The sequence below is a fragment of the Natator depressus genome, chromosome 11 (genome assembly GCF_965152275.1).
Source record: "Natator depressus isolate rNatDep1 chromosome 11, rNatDep2.hap1, whole genome shotgun sequence".
NCBI lineage: Eukaryota > Metazoa > Chordata > Testudines > Cheloniidae > Natator > Natator depressus.
In genome coordinates, this window is record NC_134244.1 from 29282394 (window position 1) to 29307366 (window position 24973).

The 24973-nt window shown below is 43.5% G+C and overlaps 1 long non-coding RNA gene across 1 annotated transcript in view; it reads left to right on the top strand.

Annotated features, from left to right (window-relative positions):
- LOC141995573 (uncharacterized) overlaps positions 1–24973 on the top strand; it is an 80929-nt gene that overhangs the window by 13857 nt on the left and 42099 nt on the right. Inside the window, exon 2 of the long non-coding RNA XR_012641360.1 lies at positions 18538–18592. This is a non-coding gene — a long non-coding RNA (uncharacterized LOC141995573). The remainder of the gene's footprint in view (positions 1–18537; positions 18593–24973) is intronic.

A 24973-nucleotide genomic window follows, 5' to 3' on the forward strand; every position in this document is an offset into this window, starting at 1 on the left:
CAAGCCAGTTACAAATGGATCACTTATCAGCCTTACCATGGAGTCACAGACAGTCCCCTTAGGATCTCCAGTTTATCTTGCCACCCAGACAAACTGAACTTTGTGATAAAAGGTTATTAAAACAAAAAATCACACCACATGAGGTTACTCCCAATCCCAAATGATCAGTCACTTATCACAGATCAACTGGTACTCTGGATCTCACATCAAACACAATTCTGGAAGTCAAATCTCTAATAAACTAACTAAAGATTTATTAGCTAAGAAAAAGAAATGAGTTATTGAGAGAGGTTAAAGCAAGTAAAATTCATTAACAGGTGAGTCAAAGTTTGTAAGTCCAAAATGATAGCGGAGATGTTATAAACTGCCAGTTTCACAAAAGTCTTTCGGGGTTACCCAGAATAATTCCGGGGATCTCTCTCTCTTTGTCCAGATATTACACCCTATTAGAATCCAAACAGTCCAGTGATGAAGGCTCATTCCTTGAAATTCATTTTATAGCTTTTTCACACAGCCAGCCAACCAACAGTCTCACTAGACTAACACGGCTGTTACTCTGAAAACTACCTACATGGGCATTTCTTTTGAGGATGGCGAGTGAGGAATACACTTAGAGTCTATGAACCCCCATTGTCGCACACAATGGCCCTTGCTTTGAAGTTAGCACTCTTCTTCATTTGCATTTCCCCAAGGCTTCCTCTGCATTTAATGGGTTATTTAGTTACAAGGATATACAGAATCTAAATGCCTGCCATTATATTATAATAGGAATAGATAAGTGAAAACAAGACAGGTAACATTCCATTAATTTTCATGAAGTTTTAACACCCGACTACATTCTTACATCAACACACCTTTGACCTATGGTAAACTAATTACCAGGATATAAATAATGTAATGCGATAGCAATCAACGGGTTATAGATAAGACAATACGAATAACATTTCCTTTGAATTATACACACACATAAGTGAATTGACCTGATTATACTACAGTACCTTTTGACACTCCTTTGATTTCTATTAGCATATGAGTGAATTAGGTGGCACCCTGCTAGACCGCGTCACAGCTTGTCACTTGAAAAGAGTGCCCACTGAAAGACAGACCAAAGGTACAGCTCACCATTTAACTGTAACAGCGGTTAACAAAGTAGTAGGGGAGACCAATATTTACTCCTTACCATGCCACTTTCAGCCATTCAAAGAATATAACTCTAATAATTAATGAACTCCTTCATAACCTCTTTATTTATTTGGACAAAAACAAATACTGAAATGTAGGAATTTCCTGTGGGTCAGACATCCTGTTCTTATTAGAGCTGACAGAACTTTAGCTCTAAAAGCTGCTTTTGGATTTATTTTAAATGTTTATATTCTATCCTGTTTATGGTGGAGTAGGAAGAATTTTCTACTTTAAAATAGAGGGCAAGATTCCCTAGCATGGTCTGTCCTCTTTGCTCTTCTCCAGTGGCACAAAGGGGCCAGGGACTAGAAACTAATGGATCTCCCAAGCTGAGGATTCCCTCAGCGGCTGGGACTATCCAGCAAACACAGAGCCATTGTAGTTGGCTTCTGTACCATCTTTCCACTCTGTAACCTCAGGTGTAGTCAGTGTGCCAGTGGAGAGCATGTGGTCAGAGTGTACTGTTCTTCAGCAATCCCTTATTGGTGGATGGCCCATTGGGGACCATAGCAAGCTGCCACTAATCTACACTGGAAGTGGAACTGGCATAGAATTAGCCTGATAATTCGGCAGCTGCAATCTGGTCTCTTGCAGTCCCTTTCCCCTTTTGCTGTGCCCAGTGGAAACTAGGTGGAGCAGAGAATCTAGCTCAAAATTACTAAAGATCCCCTAGTAAAATTATGAGTATGTGTGATGGGGCATACCTACTCCGCACCAGCCCCAAGAGGGTTAACTCTGCTTTGCAGGCTGAGGAAGCCCCACCCCTCCGAACCTGCTGGGCATGCTCAGCCTGGAGGCAGCATATGATTCTGGGCAGGCTGCTATAGGGGAAGGGCGAAGGCTGTAAGCTCTCTCCAGGAAGTTGCTACAGGCCCTGATGGTGGGACCCCGGCTCATAGAGTGACAGACAGACTCCAGGCTGCCTGACGAACCCCGAGAAGGGACTGCACTGGTGGGAGCCCAGCCATTTGAGGACCCCAGAGACCCAGAGATACTGGGGAGCTTTGACGACGGGGAAAGGGTAAGAAGCAACCCAGGGGACTTAAAACTTTTTACCAGTGAGTGATATGGGAAACTAGTCAGCTTGTTTCGGGAGGATCCATGCTGACTCAGTGGTGAGCACTCCCAACATCGCCAGTGCCTTGGACTGTGACTCGGAGGAGCAGGAAGGGCCTGAGTCCCCTTGCCCAGGGTGCCACATTCCCCTGAGTGGGGCCCCACTCCCCCTGCGGGCAAACAGGCCAGGCAGAGGTGGGCTACTTTACTGACTCTGGCCATTAGGCCACACTGCCCTAGTGAAAGGGCCATTTGCTGACCATGGCCATTGGGCCACACTGCCTTAGCGGAAGGGCTGCTTTATTGACTTTGGCCATTAGGCCATGTTGCCCTGTGTGGGAGGGCGACATTATTGACTCCGGCCACTAGGCCATATTACCCTGCTTCATAGTAAGGATCATTAGCACTGGACCTAACGGGCTGCAGCACAGCCTCTTTCCTCGCTTGTGAACACGTGGCCTGACACCCTCTGATGGAGTGTACCTACCCCGTGACAGTATTAAAGACAGATTTGCTGAGAAGTGTTGAATATTTTTATTTTAAAAATGCTAATTTACTTTATCATCTGAAAGGTATCTTCTTCCAAGGACAGCTACTTCAAACCTCTCTACTTTCTGAAAAAGGAGTAGAAATTGGTGCAGAAAAACCCTATTTTTCTGTGGTTTATTTTGCATCATTAAGCTGCATTTCATAACATTAGAATTCTATGAATCTTCTCCACATATTGTATGTATAGGTGTAAGTGACAGGTTATGTATACCCCACACTAGGCAGGAAAGGGTTAACCCCAGACTGTGGGCAGAGGAAGTCCTGCCCCTCAAACTGTGCTGAGCTAGTATAAGGGAGAGCAGCTCAGCTCAGTCCAGACTGACCACCAAGGAGGAAAGATGCTTGGTAGAGGCTCCAGCCCAGGAGTCGTTACAGCCCTTGCATGCAGGAGCCTGAGACTCAGAGTGGAGACCTGTCGCCTACAGCTGAATGGCTGGAGCTGGAGTCACAGGGAGCTATCTGCGCCGAGGAGACTGATGTCATACAGACTACAGCTGCAGGAAGCATGGTAGGAAGGAGCCCAGGGAGGTGTAGAGAGTGGTATCTCCCACCTGCGCAAAGTCAGCATGTTATATCTGGATTCCCCACTGACCAGTAGTGGATCTCTCTGCCACAGTTAGGGCCCTGGGCTGAGACCCGGTGAAGTCGGGTGGACCTGGGTACACCTTCCCCAGCCGCTACCCCCACTTTGGTGGCAGCCCCCGGATCTGGCCACTAGGCCATGCAGCCCTGCACTCGAGTGCTGCCCTATTGACTCTGGCCACTAAATTGCACAGCCCTGCACTCGGGGGCTGCTATATTGACACCACTAGGCCACACAGTCCTGTGATCCTGGATGGCCACATTGTCTTGGTCCATTAGGCCACGCAGCACAGAATCCAAGGTTAGTTGCTTGGACTCTGGCCATTGAGTTGTGCTGGTATGAGTCCCAGGACAGTCTGGTGGACTGTAACCGCGGTGTCACCACACCCGCAATCCACCCCGAAGAAGATGGGGTGTACATACACTACCACATGGTCTCAGTCTCACTCTGTAGCTCTGATACATTTTTTCATGGATATTTGGTGCTTAATTCTCTTGTGGGATCAACAATGTTGAAATGAGAGCAGGTTCTAGGTTGGATATCTGAAATTTTTCATTTGGACATCTGAGGATTAAACTCTGTGGAAGTTAACAACACCTAAGATATTATTTCTTTCCTCAGTCCTTATTATTGGGAGCTATTTTACCCCGAAGTTAGCTTTAGTTCAGCAATGAGGGAGTTGGATGATGTTAGCATGGTTGGTAACTCATTTTATGCAGATTGTAGTTTTCTCTGCATGGAAAGAAATGATTGACAAATCCAATATCTACCTATTTCTTCCCTTTGAAATTGTGTGTGTGTGGTTTTTTTTTTTTTTGCTGACAAGTTTACACTAGCATGTATCTGAGAGGAGAGAATTCAAAAGGGAAAGTAAGGACACCAATTTTTTCCCTTCAATCTTAAAGTTTTTTAGGTAAGGGCCCACGTCATTAAAAGTATTCTGTATGTGGGGTGGATGGTATGCTGGGGGAATTACATTATTTTTACCTGGGAACTAACATACTAGGTTTTGGTTTTGTCTTCTTTTGGGGTCTGGGCTTCAGAATAGGAGGATATGGAAGTAACCAACCTTGGTAATTACTTAAGGAGATGCAAAATATTCTACAATCACTTTAGTCTGTCACTGAATTTTAGGGTCCAGGCCAGTCTGGTGTACATGGGAACTACTCCATTGACGTCAATCAAGTTGCACCCACTTATGCCAAGGCTGAGTTTAGTGATCATCTCTCACATCATAATGCAGAAGAGACCAATAGTTAACACCAATTTTACAAGCTGATGAACTAATAAACTGGAGGAACAGGATCTCTATAATTAAACATTTTATTTAGAGACACTGTTTTGTGAAGGGGGGCCTAGGTGTGCACTGAAAGGAGCCATTTCTACCCTTTTCACCACCTAATGCAAAAAATCAGCATCTCCAGTGAAGTCTGACAGAAAGGCAAGCGAAGGAGAGGAAAAATAGAGGGTCAAGAGCTCTTTGTTACCGTTTATTATCAGCCTTCAAAACTTCAGGGGGGCTTTTTAGGTTACATCTGAGCTAAACATTACTGCAAACAATTTGGTAGAGCCATGATTGTAGAGCACTGTTGATATGTTCCCTGGGTAAGCAGCAATTCTTTCATTTCAGACATATATCATTTATTATTTTCTGCCATGCTGAGCTTCATGCTGTTGTTTATGCTATGGCCTTAGCTCTGAACTGTTTATGGCTTTATATCAGAAAGTTAGCTGTGCATATTAGCTACTGTGGCTGATTAAATTGGCATTATTCGAAACTTTTACATAGGCTTTATCAAAGCTAATATTTTTTTCTTTTTGAAAATTTAAATGAAAATAGTTTGCAAGAGGTTCTGCTGTCCTCCCCTCCCCCCAGGTCCTATAAGGTGCCTACATACTTATAAAGGATGCAGTATTTCCTAGTGGCTAGAGCAGTGGGCTGGGATTCAGGAGACCTGGATTTTATTCCCAGCTATGCTGCTGGCCTGCCTGGCAACCTTGGGCAAGTCACTTCATCTCTCTCTGCCTCATTTTCCCCATTTATAAAATGGGGATAATGTCGCTGAACTACTTTGAAAAATGCTTTGACAACTACTGATGAAAAGTGCTATTTAAGATATGATGGCATTGAAAAGGGGTAAACATCATGCCAAGAGCAGGGAGAATTCCCTTAGTGCAGGTATTGTTAGACTGACTCCTGGCTTGTCCTCTATTCCAGATCTTGCATTCGAGTAGAGGTATCAGGTCATAGCACACCTGCTATGGCTCTTCTGGCATGTACTGCAAGCTACAGACAACATCAGGGAGGCTGCCATAAATTAAAGTAGCCTTCACGCCTGTTCAAGTTTCCCTGCGGGCCCCTGCTTCCCTTGCAGCAGCCCAGAATCCAGAGGGTGCAAAGGTTGATTTAAAGCCACCTTTGGCATCCTTCTCCCTGGACTGTGCTTTCAGTGCCATGCTTCCTGGGGGTGCAGCACAGAATTTCACCCTTTGTATTTATACTTTCTCCAGAAGCCCAGACGCTGCAGGATTATGCTACTGCATGAAGACTGGGAAGTGAGGCTGACTACAGATTAAAGTGCTCAAGGAGGCTCAGTTAAATGCTCATTGTTGGCATACCTATGTTCCTCTTGACGTCAAGGGGAGTTAGGCCAATGCTGTGTGTTTTTGCAAAGTAAGCATTAACACACACGCTCATGCACACAACCCATTCCAAAAATTAGGCTACGTTTGGGCTAGCTCAGATATCTGCCTGCCGGCTATGGACACTTAAACTAGATATTGGATCAAAATGACTTTCATAATTTGTTGGAGGCCCATTACATCCTTTAGGATAGATAAATACCTAAATAGATACTGCATACTATTATAGTCATTTACAGTAACAGTACCCTCTGTGTATGGGTCTCGTGGAAATGTGCTTCACTTACATCCACATATAAGGGTTAAAATTATTAAAGTAAAACTTTGTTTCATGGCTATGGGTCCTCCGCCCCTGCCCCTTCCCCCTGAACATTTTTCTTGCCCAGTATATTTTTGGGGATGCATACAATTACTGATTTAGAGAAGATTAATCTTTTAAGCTCCTGGTGCCTAGAAAGCTGTTTGCTGCACTTATTACTAACATAAATCTCTAGATTTGACATCCAAGGACTCAGAACTGCCATTGCTTTCAGTGAGAGCAGGATTTGAACCTAGGTTCCCAGCAAATGATTTATGGTGTCTATTTTAGTTATCATTAGAGCAGTTAACCATAACCAAGAAGCAGAAGCTGTTCTGTGAGTGCATGATTGTATAATCTTACTGCGATAATGTTAGCCAAAAGATAACAGCCAGCTTTAATAATAACTTCATTATCTTGTACCCCATTGATTAACAGAACACTTTGTTTATCAGTCAGAGTGCCAGCTGAGCATTCTTTCAGTGCTTCAGCACCTTTTCCAGGACTACTGCTTTTGCGGATATTATTTGTTGCAGGTTATGATGAGGAAAACACAGTCAAGCTCATAGGAGGAAGGTGATGACAAGGATTTAGGGCTTGTCTACACAGTAGAATAATGTGCTCTGTGGGGGTATGATTTCTAAGCACGCTAGCGTGTTGCACATTAACTGGTCCATGTAGATCATGGTGGTGCACTAAAGGTCTCCTAGTGCTCTTTAATTTAGTACTGCTTCAAATAGTACTACGTTAAAGCACACCAGCAGGGTCTACATGGACCAATTAATGCATACCACTTTAGTTCACTTTAAAAATCATACCCCTGTGGAACACATAACCCCACCATGTAGACCAGCCCTCACATTTTACTAGTTCTTATGCATTTCCTCATAGCCCTGTCTTTGGAGGTTTGTTTAAAAAAAAAGTTTTATTCTCAAGCTGTTCAGATATCCTATATGTCAGCTGTCCACAAGAACTGTAAAGGGGAAATGCCAAACACCGTATTGTTAGTAAAACAAAACAAAACAAAAAAACCACAAAACCCCTTTTTTCTGTTTAATGATAAAAGGAGAAGGACTTAAAGGTATTTTGCTCTTCTTGAGTTTTTATTCCAAAAAAGATTGTTCTTGCTTGTGTTTTTCCAATAAAAATACCTAGTCTTGCCTTCCTTCTTTTAATCAAAAGAGCCTATGGAACATTGAAAATTAAGTGGGATTATAGGACATCACCAGAGACTGAAATCTGAGCTGCATCTTCCCACTCCTTAAGAGTGGTGGGGACATTTAGTCAAATTGTTTTAAAATATTTTCTTTTTCTTTGGTTTTGATAAATCTGTTGAAGTCTAAATTTCTAACAAACACTTGGTAAAAACAACAAGGAGTCCGGTGGCACCTTGAAGACTAACAGATTTATTTGGGCATCAGCGTTCGTGGGTAAAAACCCACTTCTTCAGATGCATCTGGTGAATGGGTTTTTACCCACGAAATCTTATGCCCAAATAAATCTGTTAGTGTTCAAGGTGCCACCGGACTCCTCATTGTTTTTGTGGATACAGACTAACACAGCTACCCCTCTGATACTAAACACTTGGTAGAAAGTGAAAGATTCAACAGTGCTTCCCCTCCTATTGAGGGCTGAGAATACTTCCATTCTGGTCCTCTAGAAAATCCTCAAGCAAAAGCAGGGGAAACTAGTATTTCATAGTTTAAAAAGAAAGAAAGATATTGAAGTTATGAAGGTCACCTCTATTCACTTTGAGCTATTCTAAACCCACTGTTTAATATTGTAAGTCAAAATAATATGATTTTGAAACTTTTATCTATGCCTCATCAAATTATTGGGAGCAATGAATGACCACGGCAGACACCTTCTTTAACTTTGCAGTAGGTAACAACTTTTCCTCTAGTGTATTACAGCATAAATGACACACAGGACTGGCTCCACAAAGGGACTTAAGACATGGTGATCCTAAGCATTATAATACCTAACCTTTAGGCACCTTGAAAATCTCAGGTTTGTGGATTCCAGTCAGGGGCCTAAGTTCCCTATACAATGAATGGGGAAAGAGGCACCTGAGAATGGAAATCACAGAAGCTAGCATGCTAGGCCAGGAGCCACCTAAGTAACCCAATGGGAGATGACAACAAGAGGTGTGTGTCCTTGTTAGGATATAGATATTCAGGCCTGTCTGTAAAGGCCTGTACTTTAAGAATTTAGGGGTATTCTTATCACTTGGCTAGTTCTAGAAGTATAAAAGAAAGAATCAAAATCACTGTCTGCTGGTGTAAGGGCCTTTTCTTACTGTGACAGTCTGAGGCCCTGTGCTTAGGCTAAGGCCTTTGGCTAAGCAGCAGAGGCAGCCATAAGCTAGGAAGCGACAGGTCACATCCTCACATTCCAAACTAGTCACATTGAAAGAAGGTGCTATTGGGCTGTTAGGAATACAATCCTGTCCTGATAATGCCTATCACCTCCAGAGAAAGGGAAGTGCCTAGAAAATGTAAAAGGAAACAGCATCCTGTCTGGCAAGAACTCACTTATCAATACAGGGATGTGAAATCCTCACTTCTGTATTGTTTTGTCATTATAGTTCCCACTTTGCTATTGTTTGTCTGTATAATCTCTGTCTGGTTCTGTGATTGTTCCTGTCTGCTGTATAATTAATTTTGCTGGGTGTAAACTAATTAAGGTGGTGGGATATAATTGGTTACGTAATCATGTTACAATATGTTAGGATTGGTTAGTTAAATTTCAGGAAAATGATTGGCTAAGGTATAGCTAAGCCGAACTCAAGTTTTACTATATAATCTGTAGTCAATGAGGAAGTGGGGGGGCCTTGGTGGGAGGGGGTGGGTGTGTGTAAAGGGGGAAATGGGAACAGGGAATGAGGGTAAGGAAATTGGAACCATGTTTTGCTAAAGGGGGAAATGGGAACAGGGAATGGGAGTAAGGAAATTGGAATAATGTTTGGCTAAGGGCAGGAATGGGAACAGGGACACAGGTGTAAGGCTCTGTGGTGTCAGAGCTGGGAAGGAGGGTACTAAGGAAGGAAACTGGAATCATGCTTGCTGGAAGTTCACCCCAATAAACATCGAATTGTTTGCACCTTTGGACTTCGGGTATTGTTGCTCTCTGTTCATGCGAGAAGGACCAGGGAAGTGAGTGGGTGAAGGAATAAGCCCCCTAACAGTCCTAAGCGCCTCTCACCTCCCCAAGTTAGGCACCTAAGTCTGTGCTGCAGGGAGGTATCTATCCCTGCTTGCAAACCAAAACTGGGAACCCCTCTCCTGGAATCAGGCGTCTTAAGAGCTAAGATGTGTTTTGTGAGAGTGGTTTAGGTACTTGCCTAACTCCACAAACAGCTGAGGCAGCCTCCCTTACAAGCTTTATCCCACTGGTTAGGAAACCCACCCAGAATGTAGGAGATCAATTCCCCACTCTGCAAGATGAGAAGAGATTTGACCCTGGTTTCCACACCTCTCAGGTAAGTCCCCTTCCCAATAGACTGAAGAGTCATTCTTTCTCTGACCGAATTAACAGTTAATTATTTAATACAAAGTGGAACATCTTCAACAAGAGTGTTGGAGGGAGACCTACGTCAAAATATCCCAGGCTCCAGTGATCTGGGCACAGTGTGTATATAGTTTACTTGCTTGGTGGTACCTAGTTCTGTAACTCTTCAGTCCTTTTCCTCTCCCTCTTTCTGACCCTGTGACAATCTTGTGATGTGCCTAACTACACTAGGGCATAGGTATTATTTTATTAAGCCCTCAATAGACTTTATTTTTTCTCCTTTTTATGTATTAATTTTGTTGAAATAAATAGTTCCCAAAGAGTCAAAGGTGTTAACGTTATCCTGCCACTGTCCAGCATTAAACAGTTTTAAATTAGGGTTTGGAATACAGACCACAGCCTGCTTGGTACCATGGCAAAGACACCATTAAAAATCCCCTTTTGACCTTTTATTGAAGATACAGAAAAGAAGAAAAAACATGTAAGCATTTGAAATGTAAAGTAATAAGTAAGGCTTTTATTTTAACAACATCCCTCCTTTCCTTTCCCTCTAGCTGGAAAGGACCCTTTCCCCCCATTTGCAAGTCTTTTAAATGGTATTAAAGATGGTAATAACTGTACTGTAGAAGAAAAGAAAAGAAGTTTATTGAGATGGGCTGGACATGTTGTTAAAGTCTGATCCTCTTTTCTTGAACACAAGACAAACACACAAAAGGGAAGAGAAAAACAGCAAAGCTAGAAAATGCAGCTTCTGTCTCTGGTGATAACTCTCACTTGCAACCTCACTGCTGTAAAAACACAGGCACAGGACATGATCTATCAGCCAATCTCAAGACCTGGCAAACCGGTACCAGCATCAGGCTGTTTAGGGCATTGCTTATAACTGCCTTTCTGATCACAGGCTCATACCAGGGTTCCAAAAAATTCTTGGCAGGCTAAGTGAGACTGTTATTAAACAGAGGGCAAAAGGAAAGAGATAGGAAAGAGAAGACATAATGTGAGGAAGGAAAAGGACACATCAAGGGTGGTGATGACAAAGTCTTACATTCCAGATAGTGTTCAGGATTTAGCTGGAGTGAGTGGAGGTGGTCGTGTCATCTCTTTCTGGCTCAGCCTGGTCAGGACAGTGCTCATTGTAAAAAAGTGGTGTTATAATTACAGATGTCTTAACATCTGTTCAAAACCTCAATTTTCAATAGAGGCAGATCTGAAAAAATTACCAGATCCAAATACCAATGATTTTTGGGAAAATTCAGATTTGGATTAAAACTTTTCAGTTGACCACTTTATCTGTGTTAGGCAAAACCAAAACCTAGATCCAAACACCCCTTTGGGGAACTTCTCATCTGGCTCAGAACTATGTGGCTTGGGCCCATATTTAATTCACAGTGATTCATAGCTTTGCTGTTAAAAATGTTGCCAGAACTCAACTGATATTATCACAGCTCCAATGTGATTTTCCAGTAAAATTTAAATAAATAATGTGACTGCATCAAGATGATCAGGAGTGCAGAAGTGATATAGGAGGTTATCATTTTTAGATGCACTGCTCCCCTCCCCCTCAGCTAAAACTGGTTTATTTTCACACCATCGTTACACTTTTGGGATTTGGTACTTGGCAATTCCAAAATAAATGACTGAGACTTAAAAACAGTTACCGAGTTAAAACAAACCCAACAGAGAGTGCTCAGCATGCTATGGCTTATCCTGCAACCTATATATATACAATATACACACAATCATTATACTGCTCTTATGAATAAGAATTGGAAGTGAGCCCTGTATGTTTTCTATTGTAAAAAATCAGATGGTCAGTGCAACAAAAGAGGAGGAGGATAAAGAGGAATCTTCCTTCGTAGTAGCTGTATATTTTTTCACAACCTAACAAAGCTTTTTAAGCACTTAGAAGCAGATACTGTGACAGTTATTACTATTATCTCTCTTACACCAATGTTGCTGTGATGAGATTTCAGGTACTCCTTATCTCAGTTTGTGTCATAAGATAGGGATGACTGGATCCTGGAGAGTTCTGTAGGAGGCAGAGTAAAATGATGCTATGTCTTCTAGCACTTGGTTTATGGAAAAATCCTTCCAGCATCTTCAGGAGTTATGTATATGTTTTCAGCTGCCTCCATTGATATCATTTTGAATAAGGCAAAGTGTTCTATTTTCTAGATATGAATCATGTAGTATTGTCAGTATTATTCCCTTCCTGACATCTCAATGATTCTGAACATTAAGGATAGCATAGAATTTCTATTTCCTATCAGCGAGATTACAGCTGCATTTCCTGTACGTTTGAAATATGCTCTACCTTTTTTCCCAACAAGTATGGTTGCTGGATGAATTGTAAAAACATGTTTATACCTGGATTATCATCATTCTTGAAAAATAAATTCCGTATGGACTGTGTATAACTCAGCTAAAATGAATGAAGATGAGCACCTTATCTTCATTTCTTCTCCTGTGGTTGCTGCAGTATAACAGGCATGCTTTCAAGTCCTCTGCACTCCCTTGGGTCTTAAATTCCAATTACTTGGAACCAGCTGCTTGGGCAGATATTTTGGCAACTTGTTTACTCACTGGGTAGGGAGAAGTATGTCAAGATTTATGTCTCTTAGAGAGAATGAGAAAGTTTACACAGCATCATCTCACATTCTCACAGACAAGCTGTATTTCAGGAGGAAGGAGGAACTTGAGGAGGAGGTGGAAACAAAATGCAAAACCTTGTGTATGTGGATAACCATCACGATTATAGGCAGAGCAGGTAGAGATGCCTATAATTGAAGCTGCATGACACTTCCCATGTAAAACTGTTTTCAGTTGCTTAGAACTCTGACAGACTTCTGGTGTTTCAGCTAATGTCTTCTGTGCCAGGTGTCTGCTTCTGGCTGACTTTTTTTTTAAAGCTTAAAATGGTTCAACTGTTTGTCAGAATGAGGTTGGGGAAAATCCATTGTTTTGCCAATGTTAAAAAATTCTTACATTTGGTATTGTGAAGCTCTAATGTCTCTATGACTTGGAGTAGGGACTTAACATTTAGCAGAGGGGTAAAGAGACTGGAACTGGCATAAATAGCTTGGGAAGGGCGAGGAAGAGACCCCCCAATGGGGGGGGGTTAAGGGAGCGCAGTCTCTAGGACGGCAGGGAGAACTGTGAAGAGCTCTGTGGGATGGGAATAGAGACTGGACATGGAACCAGAGCTGAGCAGGACAAGGAGCCAGGGAAGGGTGCTGACTGGAGATGAAGAAAAAGACAGAGAAGGGCCGGGGAGCCAAATAGAGCGGGAAGGTAAGGGATTTTGACTTGGCTGTAGTCCAGTTTATGACACAGTGGAACAATTATTACAATGTCCAGTCCATCACATGCTAGGCTACCACAAGGTTTGCAGTGATTTTTGCATTACAAATACCTAGGTCACAGCTTTCACTGGGACAGCTCAAGTCTGCTCAGTGAGCTTGATTTTTTTGGGGGGGTGGCTGCCTTTTTTATTTTGTTCCCAATCCTGCCCCACTGCCTGGCTGTCACTCTGGAGCCATCTTATGATCTTGTTGTGCCTTTGGTTCACCAGAATGCCAGTGGTACTGACTACAAACACACAGCTGACCTTAAAGACCTAGCTGTAAGTCCGGGGGGGGGAAGAGGAGTCACTCATTGACAATCTGCAGGGTCCCCTGCTGTTGCCTGAAGTACCAATGCCAGGTCCTTCTGTTACTACTAACTGCAACCTCAGTAGAGGTTGCTATTCATTGCTGTCATTAATTTCTGATTGCTAGGCAATACACTACCAATTCTTTCTGCCTGGGAGAAGGCGGTATTGGTGTCCGCGGAAGAGGAGGAGCACCTATTGTGGCACTGAGGGTGGGTGGGTGTGAGCCTGCCCATTGCTAAAGACAGACCCCACCTCAGCATAAGGAGAGGAGCTATAGACCCCAACAAACCCCAAGGGGACAACAAATGAAAAAAACTGGGGTGGGAATAAAGGTCACATGGAGCCAGATGAGGACACCAAACAGAGTACCCCAGGCAGCGCCCACTGTTCTTTGAAGGCATCCAGGGAGGCAGTGGACACCACCTAGAGGAACTCTGCCTGGAGACATAAGTTAAGGAGGGATTGGAAGTAGGCCCCACAATCGCCAATGCCACCCCAGCAAGCTTCCCCCTTGTCAACCTGCATGGAGGCCATGTTGGTGAGGTGGTCTTGCGACTTTGTGAGGCCATGGATGGGGAATGCGTGGAGCAGGAGGTGTGAGGGAAAGTGCAGTTGGAACTTCAGGAGGAGGCTCTGGAAGAGCCGGAAAACGGGTTGCAGTGTAGCACACCTTCCATAAATGTGCCCCAGGGTCTCCGTGTTGCTCCAGAAAAGCAGATGTGGAGGGAGGCCATGAACCACATTAGATACATGCCCATGCTCACGGTTCTGGGAAGGAGCCAACAACTAATATCCCCCTCGGCTCTGAGAGGGTCCCATGCAGTCAGTGTGGTCATGAAGTCCCTGTCCAGGACCAGGTACTTGTGAGAATCCAGAGCGCTGAGGAAGGCAGATGCCGGCCAGAAGAAACACACCGTCTCTGGACCTGGTATCGGGGCATTGATGTTAATGAGGTTGAGCATCAGCGCCTCCATGCAGGATGGGAGGTGCAGCAGGAGAGTTAGCACAACCTCAGTGACCCCTCTAGTACCCTGGGCTCTAGGTCCAGGGAGAGCAGGGTGGCCGCCCCACCAGAGAGCACAGTGAGATGGCTGAAATAGACTACGTCCCCTCACTCCAGCCACCTTCAGCAGCTGGGTCTGTGTGGGTCTTCTACAGGAAAATAACAGAGTACCCTCTCACCCCCACCCAATGGAAGAAGAGCATTTGCGGAGACCCACTCTACAGACCTGGGTATTCAGGGAGGCAAAGCTGGTGTGTTTCATTGGGGAGTGGGGTAGAGGAGCCTCATGGCCAGGAGTGCCAGCCATCCCCACAGAGCCGCACAACAACCTGTGGTCAACCCCAAAGGTGAGCAGGGAATCATTGAAGCTGCAGGCCTTCTGGAAGGCTGTAGCATCCTGCTTTCTGGTCCCCCTGTTGTCCCCTAACATGGCTCTCATGGCCTGAAGGACCAGATGGAAGTCCCCCCATCGCTGGAGCGCAAGCTGCACCTTTCTCTTGGAGCCACACGTGTCTGACAGGAACAGGCACAGCTCATTCTGTAGCGTGTTGGGAGCCATGATCTCTGTGGACTCAACCGAGTCCATGGACTCCTGGTCATCTGCTGGTAAGGTCTCCTTGATGCCCCCGCAGATTTCAGGCAGGGTTGGGCATGCCCCACCCTTGAGGGTAGCAGACCCTTTTCATGATGCCTGTTCTTTCATCACCACTTCATTCACCCCAGCTCCTGGCAAGAGCGTGATGATGAAACACAGCAACCCCAGATGGGACAGAGAAAGAAAATGCAAAAACCACTTCCCAAAGGCTGCCTCCCACAAAAGGGAACAGAAACAACCTTGGGGTGGCAGCAGCATGGGAAATGGAAGTGGTGAGGGATGGGAAAAGGATCAGGGGCTACAGTGGCTGGGCCAGAGCAGGAGGAACAGGAGCAGCTGCATAGGCAGCAACCCAGAACTTCACCCAGAGGCCAGTAAGGCCTCCCAGCTACCCCAACCCCCACTTCCTCAAGGAGGAGCTGAGCTTGGCAGGGCTGAGGGTGGGGGCACTTACAGCCCACCATGGAGGAGCCAAGCTGAGGGGTATCCAAGCTCTACTGATGGTAAGCTTAGCCCAACACTACCTACAGAACATTCAAGCCCCACCTGGGGACTTAAGACCAACAAAGCCCAGGGTATCATATGTCCCATTTTGGTATCTGTCTCAAAAAGATGGAGTTTGGGAGAATACTTGTGCTCTCTCCCCTCCCTGCCTGTTTTGAGCCCTCATATAGACAGCTAGCTATGATAGATGCCGGTAACTCAGAAACCTTTATCGAGACGCTCATAAACTCCGAAACAGGAAATTAAGTATTTTTATTTTCCTTTTTGGTATTAGTTCAGCTCACTTCTCTATAGGGTTTTCAAGGGATCACTGTTTCCTAGACAACATTTAACATGACGCATAAACTATTTCAAAGGAACAACTGTTCATTACAGACTCATAAGCTTCATTGTATTGGCCAACAACCTCTCCTGCTGTGAACTTGGGTACAAATGAATAATATGCAGTCCTGTGGCTTTTCTTTTATCAATATTTAAAGCAGTACAGTGAGAAACTTACAATATGTAATAGACAACAAATATAATCAATGTTCTCATAGCAACGAAAGCAGAAGCTATTGTGTTCATGTGCCAGTCATCACAGTGTGGGCTTATGAGGTGGTGATATTCAAGAGAATAAATGGTGAAATTTCTCCTTTGATCAGTATTGTTCTGTAGAACTCCATTCATTCCCTCTCCTTTCTGTTTCTATAACAATACAGTCTGGGAGATATTTACCACAATATAATACAAAATTTAGACCTTGATTTTCCTTTGACAAAACTGCATGTGGCAAACCTACACAGCTCTTGCCTCTTCCTCCCCTGTAAATAATCATGGTCCATGCTAAAAGACAGTAACACAGCCAGAGGTTAAAGGTCTATTACAGGAGTGGGTGGGTGAGGTTCTGTGGCCTGCAGTGTGCAGGAAGGTCTCTCTGACCTCAGAGTCTATGTGTCTTGTAGGAAATAGTTATTCAGCAAATGTAGGCTATCTTTTTCTATTCGTAAATTATCTAAGAACAGCTTGTGGCTGTCTCAAATTTATTCATGACATACTGTTCACCAAATAATTTCATGACTGATCATGTGAGTGTTCTACACTTGAAATTAAATCTGTGTTGGTTAGTTCTCACTGAGCACATAGGTTCATAGTGTTTTGTTTCTGTTCCCAGATTATATGACTGTAACTCCATTCGAGGTCCTGATTCAGCAAAGCAATTATGCACATGTCTAACTTTAAGCATGTGAGTAACCTGCTGACTTCTGTGGCACTATGTATATACTTAAAGTTAGGCATAGCTTAATTGGTTTGCTGAACCTGGGCCAGAATCCCTGTTCTGGTGTGAAATACTCAAATTTACTGGTTGAAAACTTGTCTTCGCTGAGTATTTTCTAATAACTTCTTAAAATGTGCTGTTTTGGCAAACTTTCCTGCCTGTAAACTTGTTCATTAGACTATTCATGGGAAGCAAACACAAAAAGCTGAACATAGCCAAAGAGAATACATGACTATTTGAGTATTCAAATAGGGCTGTATATTCCTCAAACATGTTGTGAAATATTCACCCACTTCTAGACAATTCCTATAACATAAGTGGAAAGTAAAAGAGAAAATGATAGCAATTTCTTTCTAATAATCATAATGGACACAATACTTTACACTTCCCACTCTGAGGCTTTAATTTTATTGCTGGTTTGCCACAGTTCTTCCGACACCACAGGTGCTGTATATAAAGTGAGCTTTGGCAGAAAACTTTAATCGGCGACCAACTTTTTATTGTTATTCCTAAGGCACAAAAGAGGTGGCACCTCAAAGCTGATGGCAAATGTTTTAACGCCTTCAGCAATGAGTTCAGTAGACTGGTGAGACTAGTGTCCCTGCCCTGGGATCTGACAGCTAGCAATGATCTTGCCAGAGACACCTCCAGTGGGCCCCTTGTGTTTCCCTTTTTGTTTCTGACAGCTCTGGTCTCCGTCCTTAGGTTTTGATGACAGTCCCATGTGCATGCTAGTTCTTCCAAACTTTAGAATAACTGTATCCTGTCTGGAAACTCCCCCTCCTAAGAACAGAAATCTGTTACTTGGACCACTCACAGAGTAGTTATAGCTACTTTTGTCACACAACTCCTCTATCCACTTCTAAAAGCACAAGGTTTTAACAACACCATGATGGCTTTCTCACATTGCAAGTGTGGAAGGCTGGTGACAATTCATCTGGGAAAAAGGGCCTGTGACTCAGGTATGCCCAGACCTCCCCTGCAGGTAGGCGAGGGAAGGGGCGGAGAGGAGCGAGCAGTGGGCAGGCGAGGGGAGCCTCGGGGCAGGAGGTAGAGAGGAGTGGGTGGGAGGCGCTAGAGGGAGGGGTTGGAGAGGAGCAAGTGGCGGGCAGGCGGGAGGGGAACCTTGGGGGAGGGGGCAGAGAGGAGAGAGCAGTGGGTGGGCAGGGAAGCCTCAGGGGAGGGGGTGAAGAGGAGCGAGCGGTGGGTGGGCAGGTGGGGCCAAGGGGTCAGAGAGAGTGGGAAGAGGCCAAGTGGGAGTGGGGCCTCAGGGGAAGAGGCCAAGCGGGAGCAGGGCTTCAGGGTGGAGCGAGGGTGGAGTACCCACCGGCAAAAACAAAAGTCAGTGCCTGTGATGTTGGTGCACCAGGAGCATGCTGGCCCCCTCTGTGGTCCCATAGTGCCTGTTCTGCCCATCACAATGTATTTGCATTACTTGAATATATTATAATGATATAATTATTGAAAATATGGCCTTGCTGGGAAATCAACCTGTTACTCAAGTGGTGCCAAAAGCTCTTAACTCTTACAAGCCTCACAACGTTGTCACTAGTAATGGATGAACAAGATCAGGTAAAGTTCTCTCACCTATATAGAGACTAGCATGTGTCCATTATAAGTGCCTCTATATACAAATCTTCAGTTAAAACTTGAATTGAACCTGTAAACATATGAAAAGTTGAGCTAACTTTTCTGCACTTCTAGGATTAGGCCGGCAGAATTGGAATAAAAGAGCTGTTCCCCTGTCTTTTGACTGAAAGTAAGTAGTACCAAAACTCAATTAATGCACATATGCACCAAATGTAGTTCTCACTTCATAGACTGACTGTAACAATGTTACCTGAACAATGGCTGTTTATTGTCCATGTTCAAGCATGATGATGGCTGCTTTGCTCATCCTGCTCAGATTTGTAAGGAGCAGTGTCCAAAACACCTGATTAGTCTTTCAACAAAACGGGTAGAAGGGAATCCTTTAACAGTGAGTTTGAGATTGAGCAGCTGCCGCACTACTGCTACTAGTGCCTTCAAGTGATTTTTTTAGTCTAAAGCTAGGCCCGTGGGTGCTGGCAATGCCAATATTTGTCAGAGCAGTATTCATGTGGCCACTTCACTGTCCAGTTTCTCAGAAAATCATCTGGTATATGAGACGGAGGCAATGTCCCCACTTGTGCTGAAATGAAGTTGGAGGACAAAATCCATACCTTGTATTACCTGTGGCTCTGTCAGAATTTGCTTACAGTGAGCCTCCCCTGAATCAGTTACAAAGAAATATTTCTGGCTGTTAGCTAGCTTCTCTCAGAGGTGGCCATTAAGAAGAACAGGTTTAAAAATTTTATTAAGATGATGTTTAAAAAAAAAAATGAACGGTACAGAGTTTAAGCATAGAAGTTTATCTGGGAATAACGTACAGATTATCAAGGGGTGCGAAGTTCGGTTTAAGATCGGATGGCATAAGGAATACATAATCTGCAATATCCCCAATTGGGGGTAAAAGGTTAATGGGTCAAAGTACAGACATTGAGATATGAGGGTATGTTGTTCATATAATGGCTATGTTCAGGTGTGGAGTATAATGAGTGGATACGATGATGAGGATGGGTAGACCCTCATTTGGTAAGATTTAACGTTCAGTGAATTTATGGTTCCAGTTCATATGGTCCAATGGACAAAGTCTCTTGGTCCCTTTCTTGTAGTCGATGCACGATGTCGCTCCAGCTCATGCCTCCTGGTACTGTCGGTGGCCAGTGATGTGTTTGGTGTAGATGTCCCTGGACCATCGGATGGTGTCTGAAACCATGAGGCACTGCATGGACATGCGTAGCGTCGACCGATCCCGCGTGTCCGCAGCACATGCTTGTTGCAGGGGTCCCAGGCACCCAGGGCTCCAACAATCAGGGTGTCCATCTACACCTCATAGCCCTTTGCTCTCAGGGTGTCAGCCAGGGGAGCATACTTTTCCAGCTTACGAGCTTGGGCTTCGCGAAAGGCCGGGGTCCTGTTCTCAAAGGAGACCATGACATTGACATTTTTCTGGGCCTTATCGGTGATGATAATGTCAGGTCACAGCTGGCTGTTGGTACTGGGGATGGCGCCGTTCACGGTGACCTCCCCCAGGCGCGGTGCGATGGCTTTCACCAGGCTGTTCTGGATGGCGTTGTGGCACAGCTGCCAGGATCTGGAGTGGGGGTTGCAGCTGCACAGGACATGGGGCAGGGTCTTGTTGGAGTAGCCGCACTTCCTGCAACACTTGTATTGGTTCCCGTGGCAGATGGCTCTGTTAAGCGGGATGCAGGTGAGCTGGGCACGGTGGATGAACCGCCAGTCGGCGAAACGGGTAATGCCACCCCCGGCGAGGAAGTGTTTGCTGGAGTCCCACTTGCTGGTCAACATATTGTTACCCCTTTTTTACCCCAGTGGCTAGCCAAATTTGAGGGCTAGCAGGCTGTTTCTGTTAGGATAAATTGATGATGGAATAGATATTTCTTTGATGCAATCTTCTTTGTTCACAAAGAAAGCACAAAATCCTGTTTCCTTGAATACAGCAGGAACCAGTGTCTTTGCTCACAGCTCCAAGCCCTTTTAAGCCAGTACTTTACCCCTAAGCTCACACTCTCAACTTTTCCCTCAGGGTTATTGTACCAGGGCTTCTCTGCATGTGTTTCGGCTTTTTGGCTTGTTTTTTCAGTACTGCTGTGTGTTTCTGCTCCCTTTCTGTCTCTCTCACACACATACCTCCACTAGTCAATGCCTCAGTCCCTGTGTTTGGTATATCAGTCTCCAGGGAAACCTCTTGGGCCGTATGGGTCAACTTCTCCATGTTCCAGTGTTTTGGGTGGTGGCTTCTATTGTTTCATCCATCTGGTTACATAAAGAAGCTTAAGGAAAAGGAGTATTGTGGCCCTTTAGAGACTAACACATTTATTTGAAAAGAACCTTGATTGTTTCTTACATTTATGTTGACTGAAGGGCAGTGGCAGTGGCAGTCACCAGCTTCAGTGAGATTTGGCCAACACCCCAGTATAACAATTGAGTACCAGAAAGAGCAGCAGGGAGTCGGTACGACATCGTGCATCAACTATGGGAAAGGGACTGAGAGACTTTTTCCATGGGACCATATGAACTGGAACCATAAACTCACTGAACATTAAATCCCACCAAATGAGGGTAAATCCATCCTCATCATTGTATCCACTCATTATACTCCACACCTGAACATAGCCATTATATGAACAACATACCCCCGTATCTCAATGTCTGTACTTTGTCCCGTTAACCTTTTACCCCCAATCGGGGAGATTGCAGATTATGTATTCTTTACGCCACCCGTTCCTAAACCGAATTTCGCACCTCTTGATAATCTGTACCTTATTCCCTCATAACCAGAAACTTCTATGCTTAAACTCTGTACCGTTTTCTTTTTACTTCAACATCATCTTAATAATATTATTAAATCCCCTGGCAATGCTCCCTTCTGCCTGTGCTTATCAGAGCACCAGACTCTTGGTTTTGCTGTAGTGAATATAAAATTGTTTTTCCTTATTCATCACTCTGTTCTGCCTGTTCTTGTCACTTAGGATCATATATAATTAGCCTTGCCACTCCCACTTCTGAGAGCAGAATATTTTAATACCCATTGGTTTAGGTTTGCAGTCTGTGCCTTCAGCTTAATTTTGTTGCTTTATGCATTTTACGCTAACATGGAACAGCTTGTACCTTGATTTTGGGGAGAAAAAAACACTAATTATTTCAGCTGAATGTTTATTAAACCAATGCACTTATATTCAAGTGTCCCTTTGTTTCAAATTACTAGCCGGGGGAGACACACAGAAGTAACATAGAACTGTTTTGAAGACCAAAAGATAAAGCATTATGTTGCACAGGGATTACAAATGCTTTTCTTGCAAACGATCCTCCATTTGCTGTTGCTGCAAAAACCATCCCTGTTGGTGAGGGGTAATGCTGCCAATTTTGGCTTTATCAATTTGCTTGAGTGAAAATGAATTTTTCATGAAAATCCTTGAGCTCTGTGAACACATCAACCTATGTAGTTGGGCAAACTAATTCAAAATTTAAAATGAAAGGAGAGTTCAGATATAACATACACTGTTCCTCCCCACTACAATGCAGGGGAAGGGATACTAAAGAAGCAGAAGGAAGGACTGAAGCAGCAGTAGCATCTAATGCCACTTGGCATTCACAACTTTTGGGACACAACTACCGCCCCCAGTGTGTTGCTCTAAAAGGGGCTTTTCTTAAGGGGAAATATGAGTTAATAATTTAACTAATAAGACTTGGCCTCAGCACCGGGGAGAAGCCAGAATATGTGTGCTCTTTCCAATTATATCTTAACTGAATGACACACATTATGGCCCCAGGAAATGAAATAATTTTTTACTACTAGATAGAGAAAACTAAGTAGGGAAAAGATCAGCTGATTTGAACATTCCTTAGACATAAATAGGTACAATATTCTTTTTTATATTGTTGCATTAAAAATGAACTCTAAGGTAGAAAGTCTTCGCAGTGAACACAATCAATCGGCATTAAATATGAGCCCGGCTGTATCCGTATCTGAATCAGCACGTCTTGTGCAATATGTCATTTCTGTTTACCTTGCCTCATAACTAGTATCATATTAGTCTATTGTGGTGACTAATGAGCTTCATTACAATTTGAGCAAAAGGCTTAAAAAAGTATGAAAGTTGATGTTGATTAGTCAAAACACAGAAAGGAAAATTTGCCTCCCAGTGTTGAACATTAGCATCAGAGAAAATTGCTTAATAATTCTAGTGCAAAATTCTTAAACTACATAATCATTACATGGCAGCATTCCATTCACTATTCATAGTCTGCAACACTGTAATGCATTTCTCTTTATGTATGCCTCAGAAATGAGATAAAATTGATATGATCTCATTATACCTGCATATTTTTCCATTGTTATTGCTCTTTCTCCTGCAGTTCTATATTTTTTGTTAGGTTATTTTGGGATGAATTCCAACAATCAAATTCTGGTCTCCTTGAAGTCGATAAAACTTCCATTGACTTCAACCAGACTAGCTACAAAGCATCTGAGACAAAACTTCTTTTTAAATCAACTATCAAAAGCTGGACACAGTATAACTATATACCTAAAATGAATTTACAATTCACACACACTCTCAAAACATAGGACCCTTAGATTTTATCCTAGAATTATACTGTGTTAACATAAAGTTTTGTACAAATCAGTAATTTAGTTGTGACATCCCTGCAATATTTCTACCTTTATCAAAAAATAACAAATATTATAAATATAGGAAATTCAGCATGAAGGTTCAACCTAAAAGAAATTCAAACATGTTCAAGTGTGGAAGAGAATAGTCCAGATAGTCAAGGTAGTCAGACAACCATAGCTCTGCATTGTAGTGATGCCATGTAATAACCATACATTTATAATAATGGCTAATAGTGTTTGTAGTCCCAGATTAGCTGATTTTAAAGACACAATCAGATATTAGATTCTTTCATTTTGCTTGTGGTATAATTATAGGGCAGATAACTTTGGTTGGCCTTAATAGCACATAGACTTTAAGGTCAGAAGAGGCCATCGTGATCATCCATATTTCACTACCTTAACAGATTTAAATCTCTTATTAATTTCTTCCCATAATTAGTGAATTTCACACTCATAAATCAATACAACACTCTCGGTGCATGATAATTCCTCCCCTTTCTCCTTCTTGTCCATCTTTTAATGAACTGAAGGGCCTCTAGTGTGTGTTCTAAAATGAAAATCTGTTTTATTTAACTTATTTGGTAGAGGCAATTTATAAGGTTTTTTTCCCCATGTAAATTATATGAAAAATCTTGTGTAAAAAAACATGAGTCACTTACAAATAGACCCTTTGGGATATTTAAAGAACTATCCAATTAATTTCCAGTATAACTCTACTGAAGTCAGTGGAAATTGCACTTAGGTTGAATTTGGCCCAAAGTAGCTAGAACAGCTACTTAAACTGAAATTCATCTGACAAAATGTTGTTTGTAATACAGTTGGTGAGCCACTTTGGGAAATCAGTGAGAATTAGAGGCTCTGTTTCAAGGGATTTCAATATTACATTTATTCCAGAAGCTACTTAAGTGATTGTTGTGATACCTTTACTAATGTGGCTCATACCTTTTTAGTTTCTGCTTTTTTAGATTCTTCTCCCCAGTCCACCTTTCTCACTCTATCTTCCATTAATGACACCTTAATTTGTTGCTTTTGTTCTTCATTGGACCTTGCTTCCGAGTCACAATCCAGCTTTGTATCAATACCCATTTCCCATCCATTCCAAAGTGTAATTATATTGAATGTCTCCTGTACTGATGAAGTGCCTCTATAAGTTAAGCCTACAAGTACTTTGTCTTTGTATTTCTAAGGAGACCATGTCCTCTTTGTCTTGTCTTTGATAAAGTAAGGAAAAAAAAGTTCTTTGCTAGTTTGGATCTATATTTGGAAGGAGTTTGGGTTTGGTTTTTAGGTTTGACAATTCATACTCAACCTTACATGTGAGGTCCTCACCCCCTACTCTGGCACCTTTACACCAGATAAAAGGGCTAGAACAGTGTAAATGGGCTTTCGAAGTGCTGGCTCTGGCTTGGGAAGATCCCCCAGGCTCAGCCACTGCAGAAGATAGCAATATGGCTGCTTTCTGAGGACCCCCTTGCAAGTACTGCATAAAGGGTGTGTTGGGCATGGGTTTGTAGCATGCAGTGCTGCAGAAATTTGCAGCAGCTCCATGATCCTCAGGGCAGCCCAGGGAGGCTGCCATATCTTAGGCATGCAGCCTAAATCAGGGGTGGGCAAACTACGGCCTGCGGGCCACATCTGGCCCATGAGACCTTTTAATCTGTCCCTTGAGCTCTGGCATTCCAGCCACAGAGCAAAGTTGGGGGCTTGCCCCGCTCTGCACATGCCGCGGCTCCACATGGCTGCACAAGGCCACAAGGCTCTGGGCAGCGCTTACCTCAAGCAGCTCACGGAAGCAGTTTCATGTCCCCCACTCCGGTTCCTATGTGTAGGAGCAGCCGGGGGCTGCACACGCTATCCCTGCCCCAAGTATAAGCTCCCAGCTCCCATTGGCTGGGAACCACGGCCAATGCGAGCTGCAGGGGT